Source organism: Pelmatolapia mariae, linkage group LG6 (assembly GCF_036321145.2).
Source record: "Pelmatolapia mariae isolate MD_Pm_ZW linkage group LG6, Pm_UMD_F_2, whole genome shotgun sequence".
NCBI lineage: Eukaryota > Metazoa > Chordata > Actinopteri > Cichliformes > Cichlidae > Pelmatolapia > Pelmatolapia mariae.
In genome coordinates, this window is record NC_086232.1 from 1,856,890 (window position 1) to 1,880,113 (window position 23,224).

General features: G+C 45.8%; 2 non-coding genes across 2 annotated transcripts; both read right to left on the minus strand.

Moving 5' to 3' along the window:
- Positions 1-2,070: 2,070 nt before the first annotated feature.
- LOC134629875 (5S ribosomal RNA) lies at positions 2,071-2,189 on the minus strand. The gene has a single exon (XR_010094107.1). It is a non-coding gene; the product is annotated as a 5S ribosomal RNA (ribosomal RNA).
- A 1,093-nt stretch (positions 2,190-3,282) lies between these two features.
- On the minus strand, positions 3,283-3,401 carry LOC134629858 (5S ribosomal RNA). The gene has a single exon (XR_010094091.1). It is a non-coding gene; the product is annotated as a 5S ribosomal RNA (ribosomal RNA).
- Between the last annotated feature and the right edge of the window lie 19,823 nt (positions 3,402-23,224).

The following is a 23,224-nucleotide window of genomic DNA, read 5'->3' on the forward strand; positions in this document are numbered from 1 at the left end:
TCCAATTTAACTACAGTGTTAATGGTAACTGCATGCTTGCCTAATACCCTAACCAAAGGACTCATTTTAGCCTTTGATCAGCAACACAGGCCCTGGTGTGGTGTAAATTGCCTCAGCCAGATCCACAGGACCTGGTGTGGTGTAGTTGGCCTCAGCCAGCATCAAAGGCCCGGGGGTGGTGTACATGGCCTCAGCCAACAGCACAGGCCCTGTTGTGCTGTCCATGGCCTCAGCCAGAAGCACTGGCCCTGGTGTGGTGTAGATGGCCTCAGACAGAGCCACATGCCCTGGTGTGGTGTAGTTGGCCTCAGCCAGCAGCACAGCTCCTGTTGTGGTGTCCATGGCCTCAGCCAGCAGCACAGGTCCTGGTGTGGTGTCCATCGCCTCAGCCAGAAACACTGGCCCTGGTGTGATGTAGATGGCCTCAGCCAGAGCCACAGGACCTGGTGTGGTGTTCATGGCCTCAGCCAGCAACAAAGGCCCGGGGGTGGTGTACATGGCCTCAGCCAGAGCCACAGGCACTGGTGTGGTGTCCATAGCCTCAGCCAGCAGCACAGGCCTTGGTGTGGTGTCCATGGCCTCAGCCAGTAGCACAGGCCCTGGTGTGGTGTAGGTGGCCTAAGCTGGCTGCACAGGTCCACAGCCAGCAGCACAAGCCCTGGTGTGGTGTACATGGCCTCAGCTAGAGGCACAGGCCCTGGTGTGGTGTAGATGATCTCAGCCAGAGACACAGGCCCTTGTGTGGTGTAGTTGGCCTCAGCCAGCAGCACAGGCCCTGGGGTGATAAACATGGCCTCATCCAGTACTACAGCCCTTGGTGTGTTGTAGACGGCCTCATCCAGAGCCACAGGCCGTGTGTGGTGTACATGGCCTCAGCCAGATCCAAAGGCTCTGGGGTGGTGTCCATAGCCTCAGCCAGCAGCACAGGTCCTGGTGTGGTGTTCATGGCCTCAGCCAGTAGCACAGGCCCTGGTGTGGTGTAGGTGGCCTAAGCTGGCTGCACAGGTCCACAGCCAGCAGCACAGGCCCTGGTGTGGTGTACATGGCCTCAGCTAGAGGCACAGGCCCTGGTGTGGTGTAGATGGTCTCAGCCAGAGACACAGGCCCTTGGTGTGTTGTAGATGGCCTCATCAGGAGCCTCAGGCCCTGTTGTGGTGTAGGTTGCCTCAGTCAGCAGCACAGGCCCTGTGTGGTGTGCATGGCCTCAGCCAGTAGCACAGGCCCTGGTGTGATGTAGACTGCTTCAGCCAGAGCCACAGGCCATGGTGTGGTGTAGGTGGCCTAAGCTGGCTGCACAGGTCCACAGCCAGCAGTACAGGCCCTGGTGTGGTGTCCATGGCCTCAGCCAGATGCACTGGCCGTGGTGTGGTGTAGCTGGCCTCAGCCAGAGCCACAGGCCCTGGTGTGGTGTTCATGGCCTCAGCCAGAGCCAAATGCCCTGGTGTGGTGTCCATAGCTTCAGCCAGTAGCACAGGCCCTGGTGTGATGTAGACGGCCTCAGCCAGAGCCACAGGCCCTGGCGTGGTGTAGGTGGCCTAACCTGGCTGCACAGGTCCACAACCAGAAGCACAGGCCCTGGTGTGATGTAGACGGCTTCAGCCAGAGCCACAGGCCCTGGTGTGGTGTAGGTGGCCTAAGCTGGCTGCACAGGTCCACAGCCAGAAGCACAGGCCCTGGTGTGGTGAAGGTGGCCTAAGCTGGCTGCACAGGTCCACAGCCAGAAGCACAAGCCCTGTGTGGTGTAAATGGCCTCAGCCAGAGCCACAAGCCCTGGGGTGGTGTCCAAAGCCTCAGCCAGCAGCACAGGTCCTGGTGTGGTGTCCATGGTCTCAGCCAGAAGCACAGGCCCTGGTGTAATGTAGACGGCGTCAGCGCAGGCCACAGGCCCTGGTGTAATTTAGATGACCTATGTTAGCAGAATAGGCCTTGTTGTGGTGCGGATGGCCTCACCCGGCAGCAGAAGACATTGCTGAAAACAGCCAAAAGGAATGTCGTTAATGTGGCCTCATTAATGGACACCAACACCCTCCTTCTCTGGATCAAAACCAGCTCAGTGACATGAAAAGCAAATGCTTACAGCACCTGGTATTCCCAGGCAGTCTCCCATCCAAGTACTGACCAAGCCCAACCTTGCATAGCTTCCGAGATCAGACGAGATCGGGCTTTGGCAAGGCGGTATGGCCGTAAGCTGCTGGCATCAGCACAAAGCGTCAATTTATGGTATCAAGTGGTGAGGTGGCCAGTACTCGCAGTTACGAACACAAGCCTCCAATTTAACTACAGTGTTAATGGTAACTGCATGCTTGCCTAATACCCTAACCAAAGGACTCATTTTAGCCTTTGATCAGCAACACAGGCCCTGTTGTGCTGTCCATGGCCTCAGCCAGAAGCACTGGCCCTGGTGTGGTGTAGATGGCCTCAGACAGAGCAACATGCCCTGGTGTGGTGTAGTTGGCCTCAGCCAGCAGCACAGGTCCTGGTGTGGTGTCCATGGCCTCAGCCAGCAGCACAGGCCCTGGTGTGGTGTCCATGGCCTCAGCCAGAAGCACTGGCCCTGGTGTGGTGTAGCTGGCCTCAGCCAGAGCCACAGGCCCTGGTGTGGTGTTCATGGCCTCAGCCAGCAGCACAGGTCCTTGTGTGGTGTCCATGGCCTCAGCCAGAGCCACAGGCCCTGGTGTGGTGTAGGTGGCCTCAGCCAGCAGCACAGGCCCTGTGTGGTGTCCATGGCCTCAGCCAGCAGCACAGGCCCTGGTGTGATGTAGACGGGCTCAGCCAGAGCCACAGGACATGGTGTGGTGTAGGTGGCCTAAGCTTGCTGCACAGGTCCACAACCAGAGCCAAAGGCCCTGGTGTAATGTAGACGGCTTCAGCCAGAGCCACAGGCCCTGGTGTGGTGTAGGTGGCCTAAGCTGGCTGCACAGGTCCACAGCCAGAAGCACAGGCCCTGTGTGGTGTAAATGGCCTCAGCCAGAGCCACAGGCTCTGGGGTGGTGTCCAAAGCCTCAGCCAGCAGCACAGGTCCTGGTGTGGTGTCCATGGTCTCAGCCAGAAGCACAGGCCCTGGTGTAATGTAGACGGCGTCAGCGCAGGCCACAGGCCCTGGTGTAATTTAGATGACCTATGTTAGCAGAATAGGCCTCGTTGTGGTGCGGATGGCCTCACCCGGCAGCACAAGACATTGCTGAAAACAGCCAAAAGGAATGTCGTTAATGTGGCCTCATTAATGGACACCAACACCCTCCTTCTCTGGATCAAAACCAGCTCAGTGACATGAAAAGCAAATGCTTACAGCACCTGGTATTCCCAGGCAGTCTCCCATCCAGGTACTAACCAAGCCCAACCTTGCATAGCTTCCGAGATCAGACGAGATCGGGCTTTGGCAAGGCGGTATGGCCGTAAGCTGCTGGCGTCAGCACAAAGCGTCAATTTATGGTATTAAGTGGTGAGGTGGCCAGTACTCGCAGTTACGAACACAAGCCTCCAATTTAACTACAGTGTTAATGGTAACTGCATGCTTGCCTAATACCCTAACCAAAGGACTCATTTTAGCCTTTGATCAGCAACACAGGCCCTGGTGTGGTGTTCATGGCCTCAGCCAGAGCCACAGGACCTGGTGTGGTGTCCATAGCCTCAGCCAACAGCACAGGCCCTGTTGTGGTGTAAATGGCCTCAGCCAGAAGCACTGGCCCTGGTGTGGTGTAGATGGCCTCAGACAGAGCCACATGCCCTGGTGGGGTGTAGTTGGCCTCAGACAGAGCCACAGGCCCTGGTGTGGTGTCCATGGCCTCAGCCAGAAGCACTGGCCCTGGTGTGATGAACATTGTCTCATCCAGCAGCACAGTCCTTGGTGTGTTGTAGACGGCCTCATCCAGAGCCACAGGCCCTGGTGTGGTGTACATGGCCTCAGACAAAGCCACATGCCCTGGTGAGGTGTCCATGGCCTCAGCCAGTAGCACAGGTCCTGGTGTGGTATAGACGGCCTCAGACAGAGCCACAGGCCTTGGTGTGGTGTAGGTGGCCTAAGCTGGCTACACAGGTCAACATCCGGAAGCACAGGCCCTGGTGTGTTGTAGATTGCCTCAGCCAGAGCCACAGACCCTGGTGTGGTGTTCATGGCCTAAGCCAGAGCTACAGGCCCACAGCAAGCAGCACAGGCCCTGGTGTGGTGTCCATAGCTCAGCCAGCAGCACAGCTCCTGTTGCCTTCAGGTCTTCTCTGATCTTTTCTTCAGCTTCTGTTCTCTTAGCGCAGTCGTGCGGTTCGCCTGACCCCATTAAATCTGCCATATTGATTCCCTCATGTGTGAATGTCAGATTTGGAGCATCTAAGACTTTACTCAGTCTCTGCTGTGTCAAGGGTGTCATAGTGAATGCTTGTGAGTTAACATATGCCACTACACTGTGTGTGGTCAGTACTCTCAATGGATGTTCTCTCACTATATGTGCTGTTTTTTGTATGGTTTTTGCTACCCCAGCTACATGTTGTGTGCATATAGGGTGTCTCGTCTCTAGTGGATTCAATCTGATGCTGACATACATAAGTACATCGCTCCCTCCCCCTTTCTTCTGAAAAAACAGGCCATTTACTACCCCGTGTGTTTCAGAAACATCCAGGTAGAACGTTTCATCATAATTGGATGTGGCAATGTCAGTTGCTTTTGACAGGTCTTGTTTCAGTGAGATAAACGCCGACTCAGTGGCGGATGTCCATGGCAACTCAGCCTTAAGGTTACGGACACCTGCCTTTTTCACCAAGTCTCTCAAAGGAGCCGTTTTGCCTGCATAATTTGGTATGAACTGCCTACTGTATCCTGTTAGACCTAAAAATGAGAGCAGCTCCTTAACCGTGCGCGGTTTTGGATGTGTCAAAATCTGATCTCTGTGTGTGTTAAGCAATCCCACTGATTTGTGAGCAATGACACGGCCCAGAAATGTTACTTCTGGTCGGACCAACTGCAACTTTTCTTTACTTACTTTGAACCCACACTCTGCGAGTCTGTTCAGTATGGTGAGTGAGGCCGCCGTACATGCTGAGGCTGACGGAGCCGCAATGAGTAGGTGATCAACATACTGCACCAATGTGCACCCCTCTGGTAGGTGACATGGTGACAGAGCATCTTTTAGCACTTGGTTAAAAATGCCGGGAGACAAGGCAAACCCTTGTGGTACTCTCGTGTATCTGAATTGCCGCCCCTTGTACGTGAATGAAAAAATGTCCCTAAGAGACTCGTGTAAAGGGAGACAAAAAAACGCATTAGCAAGGTCAATGCACGTGAACCACTTTTGATCTGGTGTTATTGCTGTTAGTGCTGTGTAAGGATTTGGAACGGGCACAGTGTCAGTATGGAGAACGGCATTAATGGCCCTTAGTTCATGTGCCATTCTGTACTTCCCTGTACCATGCTTCTCCATCGGCAAAATAGGTGTGTTCCAAAAGGACCGTGAGGGCACCCCTACTTTCAGTAGCCCTTCAATGGTTTCTGCAATCCCCTCCTCTGCTTCTGGTTTGTGTCTATACTGCAGTTTCCAGATTGGTGCTTCAGACTTCAACCTGGAATAGGACAGGCTGCAACTTGCCAGGCCCACATCCGTGGGTCCTGCAGACCACAAAGTGTCAGGGAGAGTTGAGAGCGCGGCCACCGCATCAGGATGATCTGTTCTCTCTCTTCCATGTGTTCTGGAAATTTGCTCATGCTCCAGTATCACGGCATCGTTAGAAAGGCAAGTGATACGATACGTTTTGCAGTTTGGTGCGTACCAAACATTTGGAATCTGTGTGGCTTGCCACCCGGCTTCGTCCAGCGCTCTCTTGACCATTGTCCCCATCTCCTTTGCCTGATGACCCTCATGGACCGCCAATGTGATATGGGGCGCTGAATCAGGTCCCATATTGAACCAATGGCGTTGCTCCTCAGTGAATTTTACTGCTGCCGCGACCCCCTCTGGGTGTACATAGATGTTGTGGGAACACACATTCCAGGTCTGACCCTCAAGTTCAGACTGGAATTGATCCCGATAGATGTCATCATCGTCCCTGTCATAAAAGAGAGTGACATGGTACGAATCACGGGGTGGGGAGTAGATGGCCAGGCTCATGATCCAAGGTCTCCACAGCTGATATTGTCTTAAAATGCCTTCCTCTACTAGCCGTCCCCAGTATATGTCGGCTGTAGGTTGTTCACAGTCTTGTACCAAATACTGGTTCTTTGAATGGGTCCCCAGGCACGGGAACTGTTTTCCTCCCGGAAGTGTGACAGTGAGTCCATCTGCAGAGCACATGATAGTGGCTCCCAACTTAATGAGCAGATCCCTGCCCATCAGATTTACAGACACTTGGGGAGACACCACATATCTGTGCTTCAAAGTCTGTTTTCCCAGCTTTGTCAGGGCTGGATCGGTTACTGGCAGAGTCATTGGAACCCCAGAGAAACCCACCACACTCACCGTGTGATTGGAGAGTGTTGCACTGCTTGGTCTTGCTCTCAGTGTTGAGTAAGTTGCTCCAGTGTCCACCAGGAAGGCCATTTCTGTACCTTCCACGGTCATAGACAACATAGGATCTGCCATTCCCATGCTGTCTGGTCTCTGTGGGTCCCGTCAATACTGCTCCTCCCCCCAGCCCCAGTCAGCCACTGGGTACTGAGCGATCGGCGCCATGCCTGGATTTGGAGCTTGATGTCCCAGCCTTTGGGCTCCTCTGCCTCTGGGAGCTACACATGCTGGGTTGGATAATATTGCCCTTGTTGCATCAGACCAGAGCACTCCCGAGCAATGTTCCCTCTAAGCTGCGCGCTTGCGCAATTGCGCACTGCTGTCACGGTCTCTGCCCAGAAAAAATCTGCGTTGCGCACAAAAAAAAATCTAACCTGAATTGAAATTAAAGTAAATATGTTAACAATTCTGTTTTGCAGTGTTAGTCAGTAAGTGACTGGCTGCTCCCGTATGGGATTAGAACGATGCCACCTTATCCCATAGTCCAGCCAATGATGCGATTCACATTCGTATATACGCAGCTAATCAACGTGGTTGACAGGCTATGACAGGGTCCTTATGTGCCGACACCGGTGTTTTAGCTAGCAAAGCGGCGTGGCTGATGTGGAGTGAAGCCACGTTAATGACAACGTGTACAACCATTGGAGATGTGAGCAGGACAGACGGAACAATTGACGGAAAAAGTGTGGACTTTATACCAGTTTTTAAATTGTGTTGATAGGCCACGTAAAACCAGAGTTATGATAAAAATATCTGCAATGTTTGGTTTTCTTCCTGAATACTATCGTTGTTTATATTTACTGCGGGAAGAAACGGTAAAAACAGCATTTTATAAGGAAAACGCTCGAAAGCACTCTCCGCCTGTGAGCAAAGACAAAACCAAAACACCCCACCCTTTCCCATTGGTCGAAAAATGTACCATGTCGACCAATCAAAACATGGCATTTGTTGTTTAGGCAGGGGGAAGTTTTAGGAGTGACGGCGGTGTTTTGCGATGTGAGAGATTTGCGACGTTTAGTGCAAATCTTGTGTAGTTAGTGTGTAGTGTAGTCAATAGTTTTGTTGTGTGTGTCAGAACAATGAGGCGACTGCTGAATGTTACAGGTGTTACAGGAGTGATACATCTCCTGTTGTCAGGCCTGCAGGTATCAGGCTGTTGTTCTCCTTTATCTCATAGTGGACAGAAATTATTTTTTGGAGTGGCACAAATAATTTGTGTGGCATCAGATTTGATGCAGAACAGCTGATTGTTCTGTAAATAGTTTGAAATGTTTATTAAAAAAAAAAGCCTTGGCTGCATTTTCAGGTAAACAGCTGCAAAAAACTTTGTTTGCATAATTCAGTTACTTTTTTTGAAGAAGTAACTATATAATTAATTGCCCAACATTGGTCATTATATACTGTATTTTGCAGACAGAGAGTTACAGGACTCTCTCCCAGACCACAAACTCATACTCATAATCCATTAAGAGCTTTATTTTAAAAAAAAAAAAAAAAAGAAAGAAAGAAAGAAAGAAAGAAAGAAAGAAAGAAAGTTGTGTTTTCAAAATTGGAGTTCAAGTTATTTTTACTTCCAATAGTGTTAACATACTACACAGGTCATGAACAAGATTTTTTTAAAATTTTCATTATAAGTGGGCTAAAGCAGTTAATTAAAAGTAGTCTAACATAAATGTAAATGCTGTAATTTGATTATTTTAATAAACCATGTAACTTGGATGGATTGGATGCTGGCGTGACCACAGTGCACACGTCTGCTGTCGCTCACAGTGGTCCAAGGGACCGCTCAGGGAGTTTGTGTGTTCACTCAGACACATGAAAAATTAGAGGGAACATTGCTCCCGAGCCCAGTGTCCTTGTCCCCCACACCTGTAGCACATGTTGGGGTCCAGCACAGGTCCCCCCAGACCACGACCCTTTGGTCCACCCCTTCCGTATCCACCACTCCCCGGCCATGCCGGCCCCCCCAATTCCCCGCGGGTCGTCTCTTCTCTTCCAGTTCCCTCACTTTCTCTTCTAGCTTTGTCAGGGCTTCCTGGTTGGTATCCACTTTTCCTACAACCGCCCCCTGCCACTGGTCTTCCTGAGCGTCAACGACGTTTGGTCTCTGAGAGGTCTTTTGTTTCACCTGAGCTGGCAAACTCTGAAGTTGCGGTCCAGCCTGATCCTCCTCTGAGGTCCATGACTCCTGGGCTGCCACTTCTTGTCGGATGTGTTCTACTGTCGCCGGATCTAGGCTTTTAGAAGCCTCAGGTTGAGCCTCTTCCAGAGCTCTTTCTGGGCTGAAGTGTGAAGGAGGAAGCAAGTACACGCTCTGTGTCGTGATGCTGCCCTGTGAGGTCCCTGCTACTGGTTCGGGCTGGGTCACCCCTGATGTAGCTCCCTCTGCCTGCCGGGTGGGAGTGGATTGCCTGTGGTCATACTGGAAATCCACAAATCCTCCCTTCACCGTTCCTGTTTTTCCTCCCGGCCCCCACACCGTTCCACTCTCCAGGGTCAACACTGGAAGAGCGTACAGAGGAGGCGGGGCACTGGGCAGCTGTATCAAGCAGGGGTATGCTGATGTTGATGTCGGTTTAGCCGTGGCTTCTTTTTGTCCCTCCTTTATAGGCACTGGTCCAGCCTCGTCCACTTCTTCTCTCATCCATGAAGCTACCCCTTGACACATAATCATGAACTTGCAATACTTACCATGTTTTTCCTTCAATGTCTTCCTTTCTGATTTTGCCTTTCTGTTTACAAACCGACCCACGACTTCCTCTTCTAATTGTTTCATTCTCTTCTCACATTTCTCACCTTCATCCTTGAAGATCAGATGTAGAGGAACTTTGTCTTCTAAAGTTTTTTGTTGGCTCTCACATAATTTCTTTACCTCCTTTTCCAAGTCTTGGCATTCCCGGTCAATCTCCCTTGGCGTTCCCTTGGATGTCATTTTAATGGCTTTCTTTAATTGTTCCATTGCCTCCTTTAGTGGCTTATACTTCTTCTCTCCAGTGGATGTCACCCTTGCACTGTCAGCCATTTTGAATTTTCCCTCACCCTCACAAAATGGCCGCTCTTGAACTCCTCCCTCTGGGTTCCCCCGCGGCGCTTCCTCTCTGCCACAGTTTTCTTTCACAGTATTCCTTTGCAATTATATAATTAGCACAAAATCAACAGCCTTCTTTTTACAGCAATTCTCTCAATCAAAACTCCTCATAAAGTCTTACGCCACTCTGCCACAACTTGCAACCACAAAACACAAAACTGTAATATTCACTCTCACTTTCCTTAAAAGACAGCAACCATGACCAAAATCATTCAAGAAAAAATCTTCAGCAAAATCAGCAAAGCTCTTTTATCATATTTACTTCAGGACACAGTAACACATTTCATCAAAGCTACCAACTTCAACACTTCAACATTTCAAAAGCTTCAAACTTAAAGACTTCAAAAATTCACCACAATTTAATACAGTTCATCAGCACACCATCAACTCTTTCACTCAGCTTCTCAGCAAATTTCACACAATAATTTTAACACACTTTTAACCCCATTCAGTCAGCTCCTGTATCAAATCACTTTCACACACCACACACTTCTCTATCACACTTTCAAACCCAAATCCACTTGCCACCATGCACCCAAAAAACAAATTTACCCTTAATTATATGTTCAGATGTGTATACACATAACAAAAGACACCAGATGCCAAGACTCAGTATTCAACGTTTCCATAACACAACTTCACATAATCTGGTACCAGTCATCCTACCGTTTCGACTAATTTAAAAGCCTCTAAGCCCAGGTTCGCCCACCTTGCTGGTCAATTTTACCTGTTATTCTGTCCGGGACAGCGGTCAGATTTCTAAGCCATATGTTAATTTAAAAGCACTCCCTGCAGCTTGACCAGAAGCTCCACTTAACCAGCGTGTCAGTATTCAACTGCCGCCTGAAGCTTTACTTAAAGCTTTACCGGTCACTCCGCGTTGAAGTGGTCGCACTTGAAGCCCCGCTTCTTCACTCAAATAGTGCACTGAAAGCGGTCAGTTACTGACCACTAGCCGTTAACTAAGGTCCCAAGTCTTAGCACTGGCAAAGTGAGATGACCTGACGCCGCAAGACCTTGCCCCGCGTCCGAAAGCAAGGAGGAGGTTCCCACCTCTGAACTTGTGTGCACTCCTAGGGATCGCCCTCCCTGTCCTAAATAATTTAAATGAATTTATAAGCACCACCGGGGGCTCTGACCACCAGTTTTTTACCTGATGCTCGGGTCCCACCCTATAATCAATGGGGAATTAAATCCCTTAAGCAAATGACCAATAACCTAGTGTGAAGTCTTTTCACTTGGCCGACAACACACAATTCCATTACTTTAAACACACAACACATCAACTTTACAATTCACCCCAACATTAACAGTAATAATGTCAAATGTTCCCCAAAATTTACTTCTTTATCACCAATTACCCCAAATCACCACGGACATTTCACCAGAAAATCTACTAAGTGGACTTTTCATTTAGCTTAATTTCCAATTCAGCACCTTTTGGATATTTCTTTAATCAACAGGCGGTGCCTTACCTTTCTATCAGGGGCCCGTCACTCAGTCGACCTGCTGGCTCCCATCCGTCCGTTTGACCACCACTGGACCTCGGCCTCCTCCGTCCGAACCACCAAAAGACGTCCCCCCTCAATCCGGGTCACGAGCACCAAGAAACTGTCCCGAATTCTTTTAATTGAGGTGTGAGACAAACAACCACTGGTCCAGATGTGTCAAAACAATGATTTTATTAAACCCACGTGTGGGAAGAAATACACCATCGCAATCCTCAGCATAAATCTCCGCTAGAAAGCACACGGGGTTCACGGGGTCAGGGTTGACACCCCTTCTTGCGTCAGTGTATAGGAATTTCTTTCACTTATGTATTAATCACATTATTTTATTGTAATGCCTTGGTGCCACTGGATTTTAACATGTCTGACACCCATACTGTAAGACAAATGGTGGGGGTCTAGTTAGGAAGTTGGGGGAGGCAGACCACTTCACAGGAAGAGTCTTTTGTCTCTGCAAGGACTCTGGGAAGGTGTGAAACAGCTGTGTACTGCCTTTTGTTCATGGAGAAAGTATTTAACTGAGAGACACACTACTCTCAGTGAGACTCTGCTGACCCTGCCCCGTGGTCATGCAGGCTCTCCATCAAGCTTGGTTGTCCGTTGTCTTTGTGTGTCCGGATTAAAGAATGTTGGCTACCGCTCACCGCTCGTCTGCAGGCTTTATTTAAGTGGGAAAAACTTCCACAACAGAATGGCGCTGTGAGCAGGGTGGTCCGTGTGGTCGCTGAACAACGGTTCCGGGGATGGGCTGATCACCCCTGAGGGAAAAGGTACCTTTGTCCTACCAGCTGTTGAAGCAAAGGAAATGGAGGAGTCACGGAGCCGCGTGTTTCAGCCACCACCGAGACCATCAACTTTGAGGGGACTCCTGCAGATGGGTGAGTTGTAGCTAACTTTGTATACAGTCATGAGGAGTTTTTTGTCTGGCCGAGGGGGGGAACGCTGGCCGCCCCCGGAGTTCGAGTCTCCGGGAGGAAAATCCTGGTGGTTTGAGGCCCCAGGCTTGTGTTGGGTACGGTCCATCACAAGGACAGTGGCTCGAACACGTTGTTGGGGAGAAGCCGGCCCAGACCTGTGTTCGGTCCAAGTACGTCACAGGGACAGCGATTCGGGTACACTGTCGGGGACAGGAAAATCCTGGTGGTTTGAGACCCCAGGCTTGTGTTGGGAACGGCTCATCACAAGGACAGTGGCTCGAGCACGCAGTTGGGGAGAAGCCGGCCCAGACCTGTGTTTGGTCCAAGTACGCCACAGGAACGGCGGTTCGGGTACACTGTTGGGAATCATTTCTGCATACTACAGTGCGTGAAATGACGGTATTTTAGCACTTTTCTGCCGGTAAGGGAAGAAGGCCATTGCAGAGGACGCTCTGAATGTAAAGAGAAACTGGATCCAGTAAAGCGGCAGGCCTTCCACCAGGCGGCCAGGGACAAAACTCAATATCTGACTGTATGGTAAGAACTGAGTAAATGTGTGGTGTGTAAGATTGCAGAGAATGGTTGTGTGGGAAAAGATTGTTTGTGTAAAAAGAGTGAAAATGGGGTTTAAAAAAAAATGTTGAAAATGGTGAACAAAAACAAGGAAAACAAGAAAAAAAAAAAAGAGAGGAGTGTAGAAATGTGTGCAAAAGTTGTTTCCAACTAGCGGGAGAGGGTGGTACTGCAGACCACCAGCTCCCCTAGGGTGAACACACAAAATTTCTTTTTTTTAGCAGACTTGTTGATGAAAATAAGCAATAAAAATAGGAAGAGGGTTTGGTGATTTTCAATGTAGAACAACTACAATCTTTCTGGGTTTTTAAGAAAGGGGAGTTCAGAACCAGAGAGGGGAGACGTGTTGTTTTAAGCAATGAGAAGAATGATCAAAATGTCTCAGTGTGTCACTTGCAGGTGAAGAGCAGACCCGGATCAATTTTCCACGTTCAGCAGTCGGGAAAAATTATAGGTCAACACCATTAGAAACACTCAAGCCAAGTTCTGGCTGAATTGTTTTACAGCTTAACTTCCATGTCTTTGTCACCCTGAGAACACAAGCTCCAAGAATCTCTCCCTGAAGACAAGAAATGCAGTTCCAGAACAACGAGATGGATCTCAAGAGCTCACAGCAGCACCCTGAGCAGTGAAGAAAAGGTCCAGCAGCAGCAGCAGCAAACAGCTGTGCAAGACAGCGACAGCAAGGAGAAAAATGGCATCATCATGACTGGATGGATGGATGTGCATTTCCAACGAGCTGCAACTTCACTGTGTGTGAATGGACTTTTGAGAAGACTGCCGGAGTTGGACATTTGCCACCTTTGGAGCAAAATGGCAAGATGAGACAGTGGAAAACACAGGACAAAGCTGAAAGACAACTGACTCTCACTGGACTGCTGCAAGGGGGGAGAGATGAGATGAGACCACAGTGGAAGGAGCAGGGAGAACATGGCTGTTTTAGTGTGGGAATGAAATTTGGGTTTAGGAAACTGGGAAGAAAATGACTGCCTTGCGTGGAGAATTGAAAAGTGTCTGGAGCACCGCAAAGAGGAGAGGTACACAAAAATTACACAAACAGAAAAATGCATTAATCCTACTAACACAAACACACATGCAATGAAGCTCATGAAGACCAAATAGCATTTTAAGCATGCATTGCTGTTACCATCATCTTGTCCGGTTCACTTAGTGGGTTAAGAAGTGATACATAGACTAGTGAACTAGTATTATTTTGGGGAAGGATGATTGAATCATTGCAGGGGTGAACAGAATGATGCAGGGGGGTCAGATGAGTGGGGACTAATAGATTATTGAGTTTCTTGTTTCTGATGTGTGGGGGAGGTCTTATCATAACACACATCTGGGCACATGGGAGAAAACAAAACTCATTATCTAATAGAATATTGTTGTGTGAGGTGTGACTAGTGGATGAAAGTTTTGGGGATTTACTTGGCTGATGCATTTTCTTTTGGTACCACTTTGAAACTGCCAATTAGTTTTGTTTTTATCTATCATTCTGAGAGAGTATGCTTATTTTTTTGATTTTAACAGTGCACTGTGATTTTTTGTTTAGCAGTTTTCTCTTTTGAAGCAGGCCTGCAAAATCGGGATCGAAAGCGCTACACAACATGTTGAACAATCGCAAGTGAGTTTCTCCAAAAATTTAAATGGGCTCGGGAGAAAGCCACTTATTTGGGACAATCAGAAAACAAGTCCCTGCCAAAAAGGATTCAGCGAGGTAATCCAGTCTAAATTATTTTTTCTTTTTGTGAAATGACGTCATTGCTGGCAGTGGAAACTTATTGCGTCACGAAAGGTTCTACTGTCAGCAAATAAAAAATGGGGACTAACTGGACTGACAAAAGCTTGACTGACTTGACACCAGTATGCAAGATTGCACCTCCACCTTGACCTGACAAAAGGGTGGATGTATGTATGTTTCTTTTTACAGCAGCAGAAAGGTGACAGCAACAGGTTGCATGGGCTTTTGGGGCAGGCAGACTTAACCTTTAATCGCCACTTTCTGTGCCTTTGTGAATTTACCAGCGGTGTGTTATTCATGACCTTGTATTGTTTACAGTGCAGAGGTCACTGTGGGAAAGTGTGCATACAGATGCGCTGCGCTAACATCTATTTTTCCACAGCAAAGGGTTAATCATATGATCCAATCACATGATTTACAGCAGGACACACCACTGGCTAATGTTTTCTTACGACAGGGCCTGGAGTGAAGCTACTTCAGGGGAGAATCCCTGGGGAATTTTTAAGAGACAATGCACAACTTCATTGTGCATGTCTAATTGTGCTAAGCTGACATAGGGCAAAAGAGGGTTTTCCGTGGAAGCTTTCATTTTTAAATTACAGAGACCGTGACATGAGGGATATGGAAGGATTGACGCAGATACAGACCACGACCGGGAGAGAACGCTTCAACAGGACCAGTGAGAAGCAGGGATCATCTGCAGGACAGCAGACAAACGACAGTGGGCTGCACCACTGGGCTTCCAAAAGATTGTCACGAGGAGATTTTGAACAGCAAAATCTTAAAATAAAATGAAAAGTTTCTACGTTGACGTTGAGGAAGACAACTAAGGTGTACGACGTGCTCTGCCTTAAATCTACAGCCGCGTTGGAATGGAAATCGAGGGATGGAGAGAGCGTGCCAAGCTCCAAAGGTGACAGCACAGAGGGAGATCAGCGTTGGAATTACAACTCTGTAAATGGCACAGACACCAGGAGCCATGATCGGGGACTGAGAATGACCATCTAATGCTTTTTCACTTTGCCATGCAAAGTACTTTGACACTCTGGAAAAGACCTTTCCTCTGTATCATTGTTGTTGCCATTAGCATGTGAGAGCTTAGATTGGGGGGAAGTTTAAAGATGAACAAAGGGTGGTGGGAGACCAGTGAAGTTAGGATACACAGTGTGAAACTCCTTTAAGTGTAAAATAATGTTGATGTGATATACAGAATGTCGGGAAAGAAATTCTGGTTTTAATGTGATTCTTGATTTGAGAATCAAAGGGTGGGATTGTATAGGAATTTCTTTCACTTATGTATTAATCACATTATTTTATTGTAATGCCTTGGTGCCACTGGATTTTAACATGTCTGACACCCATACTGTAAGACAAATGGTGGGGGTCTAGTTAGGAAGTTGGGGGAGGCAGACCACTTCACAGGAAGAGTCTTTTGTCTCTGCAAGGACTCTGGGAAGGTGTGAAACAGCTGTGTACTGCCTTTTGTTCATGGAGAAAGTATTTAACTGAGAGACACACTACTCTCAGTGAGACTCTGCTGACCCTGCCCCGTGGTCATGCAGGCTCTCCATCAAGCTTGGTTGTCCGTTGTCTTTGTGTGTCCGGATTAAAGAATGTTGGCTACCGCTCACCGCTCGTCTGCAGGCTTTATTTAAGTGGGAAAAACTTCCACAACAGTCAGGCAGATACATAACATGCATAAGTTACAGTTAATGACAGTCACCACACCTCTTTGTTGACAACCTTTAACACACTTAAAGAGACATTTTCACCGTCTCCATGCCAGATGTTTCCTGTTGATGTTCTTCTTCTCGCCTATCTCTGGAACATCAGGAGCACATTCTGCAAAAACTGTTGCTTATACAGGTACAAAATGCAGTTACAAGCAAAAATATGTCTCACCTCTACCCTAGAAATAAATCTACGTGATGTCTATGTCTGTAAGCGTGCTGGCGTTAACCTTACTGCACTCTGTATCACCTTTCACCTCACCAGATGAAACTTGTAACCCTTAAAAACAGAATGCCAACTCTTTTATGCGCACATTTGCAGTATGTGTAATAACATGATTAAAACTACATGTTTAATAAATGTTTTCAAAAAATGCCACTACTCAAAGCTGAATGAAAATGATATAGAAGAATAAAAATGATATAATTTCACGAAGGTCAAAGAGGAGTGTGGGATTTGAGTTCTAGCTTTAGGTTTGTGGTCTCTCCACAATGATAGACAGCCATTTACAATGTCTCACCTAACTCAGTAACCCAACTGTCCGTAAAGGGTTTATGTGGAGATAAGTGAGTATAAAAATAAAAGCAGACATCAGAATTGCACATTTTATTTGAGGTTACCAAATAGAAGGCTTGGGTGAGCATTGTTTGGGACTATGTTGCTATTTTAATATTTTTACAACAGTAAAACACAGAATTCAAAGAACATGTTTCTCCTAAAAACTTATATTTCTTATTTATGCTGACATGAGAGGTGGGAAGTAATGAAGTACCTCATTTCTTTAAGTGGAATTTTCAGGTATGTGTACATTACTTGAGTATTTCTTTTTCTGGCAACTTTTTATATTTACTCCCTACATTTTTACACAAATATCTGCACAAATAACAACGATCAGATATCCACTGATGAGCAGGTGCTTTGGCAACAGTAAGAAGGAAAACCTCCCTTTTAAAAACAAGGAACCTCCTGCAGAACGAGGAGCAGCTGGTTGGAATAAGACAGAACAAAGACACGGTGTGGAAGAGATTAACAATAATTGATAATAATAAAATAATGATAATAATGATAAAATGCAGAGTGGTGTATAAACACATAGTGAGTAAAAAAGGCGAGTACTAAAGAAACGCTCATCATAGGAAGCCCACAGCAGTGTAGGCCTGTTGTAACACAGCTAAGGGAGGATTCAGCTGGTTCAGCCCTGCCTATGTCCTTCGTCAAAAAGTAAAGTTTGAAGCCTAATCTTAAAAAAACAGTGTTTGTATCTCCCAAAACTGGGAGGTGGTGCCTCCAAGATGGGGGCCTGAAAGCTAGCTCCATTCTACGTTTAAACACCCTTAGGAAGCACAAGTAATGCTCTCTCTCCCTGTCAGTACTCTCACTGCAGCATTTTTCAAGGAGTTTTTAGGACTTCCTGATAATAATGAATTGCAGTAGTCCAGCCTAGAAGTAATAAATGCATGAACTAGTGTTGGGTCTGCGCTTCCACAGGCCCCGCTGGTTTAGAAACCTATTCCCGTTAACGAAGGAAACAAGGCGAACAGCTTCAACCGGTTTTTACTTGCTAGCAAGGGAGGCCCCGGTCGGTGTCTCAGGAAAGCACTCTGAATCCAACCACAGACGACCTCGACCCCGGCCTCCGCTTGCCGCCTTTTATTGAAAACAGTTACAGTACACACAAGAACCTCCCATTGTAAAACCCCCCTATGGTTATAAAAGACAAGGCACTATGTGTGTATGAGTGTGTGTGTGTGTGTGTGCATGTGCGAGAATGTGTGTGTGTTTGTGTGTGTGTATGTATGTGAGTGTGTGTGTGTTTGGGGGTGTGTTTGTGACAATGACAACATTTAACAATTTGACTCCAACAACTAGTTTTTCAGCGTCACTCTGAGACAGGATATTTCTAATTTTTGACTTGATATTGTGCAAATGGAAGAAAGCAGTCCTACATATTTGTGTAATATGTGCATTGAAGGACATGTCCTGGTCAAAGATGACTCCAAGGTTCCTCACAGTGTTACTGAAGGTAATGCCATCCAGAGTAAGCATCTGGTTAGACAAGCATATTGCTAAGTTTTTAGGCTCAGTACAATAACCTTAGTTTGATCTGAATTTGATCAGAATGAGGTGGGTATCCAGGTCTTTGCCTTTAAGGCATTCCTGCAGTTTAACTAATCGGTGTGCCATTTGGCTTCATGTATAGATAACGCTGGGTATCATTAGATCCCATAGAATTGGAAATGTACGCTATGGCATCTAATGATAGTGCCTGTGGGATGCACTGTGGAGTCAGGTCAATAACGTCAGGCAGAAAAATCCTTATTTTGGACAAAGTCACATTTTACCTGTCCTCATCAGACTGGGGATTCTATACGTGCTGCTTTAATGATGCCATGGTCACTGAAAATAAACATGTGTCCAGTCACTAACATGAGTCATAAGAGGGCATCGAAAGGGAAAACTTGCTTCTTTGTGTTTAAGTAACTAGTTAGTTTAGCATGTAGACCGAAAACAGTTACCCACAACCCACCTCATCTCAGTGATCACCAGAGATGGCCAGTAACGCGTAATTCAACTGCTTTTTTCAAGTAACTAGTAAAGTAAGGGATTACTATTGCAAAAAAGCCATTAGATCACTGTTACTTTCCTGTAAGCACGCTGTGTTACTGTGTTACTAAACCGTGATTTTGTTTGTGAGAGTTTGAGCGTGCGACGTCCGTGGCAGCAACAGGCATGTGTAGATCAACAATGGATAACATGGAGTGACGGAGAGAGTACGACCATGCAGCATTTAAACTTTGGATGTACTCACATTACTTTGAGTTTGATTCCATAAAAAGTGACAAAAACATTAGCGTCTGCTGTACACTCTGCGTGGGAAGAAAACTTCTTTCTAGAGTGAAAAATTAAACTTCAAATCTGAGCGAGCAGCGAGCACACTGCCACGGGAATGTGACATTCACAGAGAAACCCACGGATCCCCCCACTGACATGACCGCTGTTGTCAGGTTTTGGTTTCTCTCTCACTGTGTCTAGCCCCTTACCCTTACCAGTATTTGAGTTCTAGCTTTAGGTTTCGTTATGTGGTCCCTGTGTTCCTGTTTTACTTTGAAGGTCCTGTCTGATGTTAGTGTATTCTGTTTTACTTCCTTGTCTTGTCTAATTAGGTTCAGCTGTGTTCCCCTCTGGTGTGTCATTCCCTTGTTACCTTGTGTGTATTTATAGTGTGTGCCTGCCTGTGTTCCTTGTCGCGTCGTCTGTGTAACTTGGTGAATATCCGTGTCACTCTGCTCCTCATTCGCCGCTCCTCATCCCCTGTGTAACCTGCTTTTCCTGCGTGTTGTTCTGTGAGTTATGGTTTTGGGTTTTGTTTGTTACTAGTTCTCCCAGTTTAGGTTTATGTTTAGTTCTGTCCTCGCCTTTGTTATTTTCACCTTCTATAATAAAGCTCTCTCGCATCACAGCAAGTGCCTGCATTTTGGGTCCTTTCACACAAACACCACACGACTGCTGCCGCAGCCGTGACAGCTGTAGCACTGGCCAAACCTCCACCCGCCCCACTCCTGCTAAATAGGTGACAATAGATTAAAGAGAGACAGGACTTAAAACAAGTTTTTAAAAGAGACTTTTTAATTTGATTCAATTTTATATGATGCATTATGCAGAAAAAATAGAATTGGGCTCAAAGGTCTATTGCTTTATTACGTATTCAGGTTGTTTCATGTTTTTTAAAAGTAATTAAGTAACTAATTGCTTTTTCAAATAAGTAATCAGTAGAGTAACGGATTACTTTTTCAAGTAACTTGACCAACACTGGTGATGACACATTATATACTGTTTTTTGGTTTGCTTTTTTATTTGTTTGGGGTTTTTTGGTTACAAAAACATATTTAAATGAAATTACATTAAAAAATTAAAATAGTTAATTATTAAAATGATCAGTTTTCAAGTTAAGACTGGGCGATATCGAGTTTTTAAAAAATATCGATATACTTTTATACAAGATATAAGATGTAACAATATGGTTTATATCGATATAGTCTATGTTACAGTATAATTGTGGAGCCGCAAGTTTGCCTCTCCTTCGTCCACTTTTGTCTCTACACAACATTACACTGTCCCGCCTCTCTCCATTACTGATCACAACTCCCCCATCGCTTCACCTGCAGGCAATGACAAGATGGACACGGCAGCTATCAAAGAGGAGCTGGTCGGTAAAAAGAAAACATTGGGAGATTACTATTATCATTATTATTATTGCTATTATTTAGAGATGGTTCGGATTCAAAGTGTCAGATGAGCAGGAGAATAATGTATTCTGTAGAGAATGTCGGGTAAGTGTCCCAACTAAAGGTTCGAACACTACTAGTATTTTCACCAACAGCGCCATAAAGTGCAGAATGAAGACTGTGTGAAACTGTGTGATGTATCCCAGACCGTGAAGTCTCCCAGGCTCCTGCCCTGAAACAAACCACCTTACAAAACCCACGTACCATATTTTTTGGACTGTAAGGCGCACTTAAAATCCTTTCATTTTCTCAAATCGACAGTGCACCTTATGTATGAATTCTGGTTGTGCTTACTGACTGCGAACATATGAATATATGTGGTACACGGCGCTCAGCAATCTGTCAAAACACACTTTAGTACGGTAAGCTACGAAGCCGCACCGCTTGATGGATTGTTGGAGCATTACGGCTGCCGTAGTCTGGAGCCTCGCGGAGTGATACGTACTGTGCTTCAATGTAATATTACTGTACTGTGTGTGTATGAGGAGCACAAATGTTCAGAGACACGCAGTAGAACTTGGAAACAGAGCAGCTGCAAAATCTGTCTGTCTTTGTTATTATGCTCAGCGTCTGTTAGTTTACATTTTGACTGCACAATTGTGCATTTGTTATGCACAAAAACAACATTTTTTATTTTGTTTATGGAGCATTATTATTTAATAAATGCTGATCATTTATTTCTGAGTAATGTTTCATGTACATCTACGCTGTATGTTAATAAAAGTGCCTATGTGAGATCTGGGACACAGTGGGACTAAGAACTCTCTTTTGTTCTGACTTTATGGGTTTAAAAACAATATCGAGATATATATTGAAATTTCAGACATGAAATTTCCCACTCGTGGGACTAATAAAGGTATCTTATCTTATCTTATCTTATCTTATATCGCCATCCACCTAAAGAAGATTGAGACATGAATTTTGGGTTATATCGCCCGGCCCTAATTCAGGTAATTAAGAATAAGTAAGTTCACTATAAAATGTAATTAGCTCCCAGAGCTTAAAAAAAATTCTGCATCCTCGTTGCCTCAAACAAAACAAAGCTTACTTAAGATGACTAAGTTAAGACAATGTATTAATTGTGAGTATACTGTACAATTGAATTAGTTCCCAGAGCTTAAAAAAATTATGCACTGTGGATGGCAGTTCAACTCACACTACCACACAGAGGTCAAAGGTCTAGCTCAGGGGTCGGCAACCTGCGGCTCCGGAGCCGCATGCGGCTCTTTAGTCCTTATAGTGCGGCTCCGCGTGGTTTAGAAGTATTTAGCTGAAGTGTATTTTATTTATGTTAGTTTTTTTTAACTTGTAGTTCTAAATTGGAAGATTATTGTGATATTGAAATATAAAAATAAAATTATATTCTATTATTTTTTCATCGCTCAAAATAAGCGTCACACTCGCGGAAGCCGGTATACCTGCCGAAACGCCATGCATTTATCGAGACTTTCAACTCCAGGTAGGCCAATTATGGATCTCCACCGTGAACTATGTTAAAAACAAACACCGCTCACGCCTCACAGATGACAGCTTACAGCCCTGTGTAAAGATGAAAGTGACTTCGTACAGCCCCGATTTGCAGACGCTGTGCGCAGAGGTTCGGGAGCAGAAGTCCCATTGTAAACATACCACGGCAGACCCGACGATGTTTCCATGAACATGCTTTCCAGCATCTCTTTATTGACCACACGGTTGCTGTACGCATACAGCCGGCTGTAGCTTTTCAGCTCACAGCCCGACACATACCAACACAACAGCATAGATAGCGCAGACGTAAAGGCGGCGAGGCGTGATTGCGGGTGCCGCTTATGTGCGTCCGCCTCCCCTGCAGCGGCGCAGCAGACCACGCCCCGCCACACACATTAACCAGGTAAAATACATATTTAGGCAGAATTTTGCAAATATCTATTTTTCATTTTTCAGCAGCATAGTGCTTTTTTCCAATTATTTTTTAAAAGTCAGGTCAAGACTCCAAAAGCCCAAAGGCGATATAAGGGTGGAGCTCACAACAGTTTTTGTTTGCTACATGGATCATTTTAGTTCAGCTGGGTGTCTTTCTTTTTGTTATATTTTTTTTAAGACTTCAAAATGTGTTAATTACATAAATAAAATGTAATTTTCTCTGTAGCACTTCATGGATTTCATAAGCAACACACCTCAGTTGTTCACACAAAGCATAAAGGTAAAAAACAATATATACAGTGTTATCTTCATTTTAGATGTCAAAAAGTATTTGCAGCTCCCAGTGTTTTCTTTTGCGTGGAAACCGGGTCTAAATGGGTCTTTGGGTCTTAAAGGTTGCTGACCCCTGGTCTAGCTAGTGGGTGAGCGGGTGACCACATACTGCATAGCCTGAAGGCAGTTCACAAATGAAGCCTGACAGGCACACCTGTGACGTGAAGCCGTTTCAGGTGACTACATCATGAAGCTCAGTGAGAGAAGGCCGAGGGTGTGCAGTACTGTCAACAAAACAAAGTGTGGTTACTTTAAGGAATCTAAAATATAAGACATATTTAGAGTTATTAATCATTGTTTTCTTTGCTACATAATTCCATATATCTTGCTTCATTTATTTGATGTCTTCAGTTTGTATCTACTATGTAGAAAGTAGTAAAAATGAAGAACAACCATTAAATGAGTAGATGTGTCCAAACCTTTGACTGGTAGTGTACATTGCCACTATTGTAGCTGGTGTTATTTAATAATATTTTAAATATTAATATATATTTTAATATTATTACATTTTATTTTTATTTGTTACATAATTTCAAACTTTAACCTTTCAATGAAATAAAGTGTTAAATTTAATTATTCTAAAAATAAGTTTAAGCTTACCATAACTTTGTTTTGCAGGTTGCATTACTGAAATAATCAAAATAAAATTTA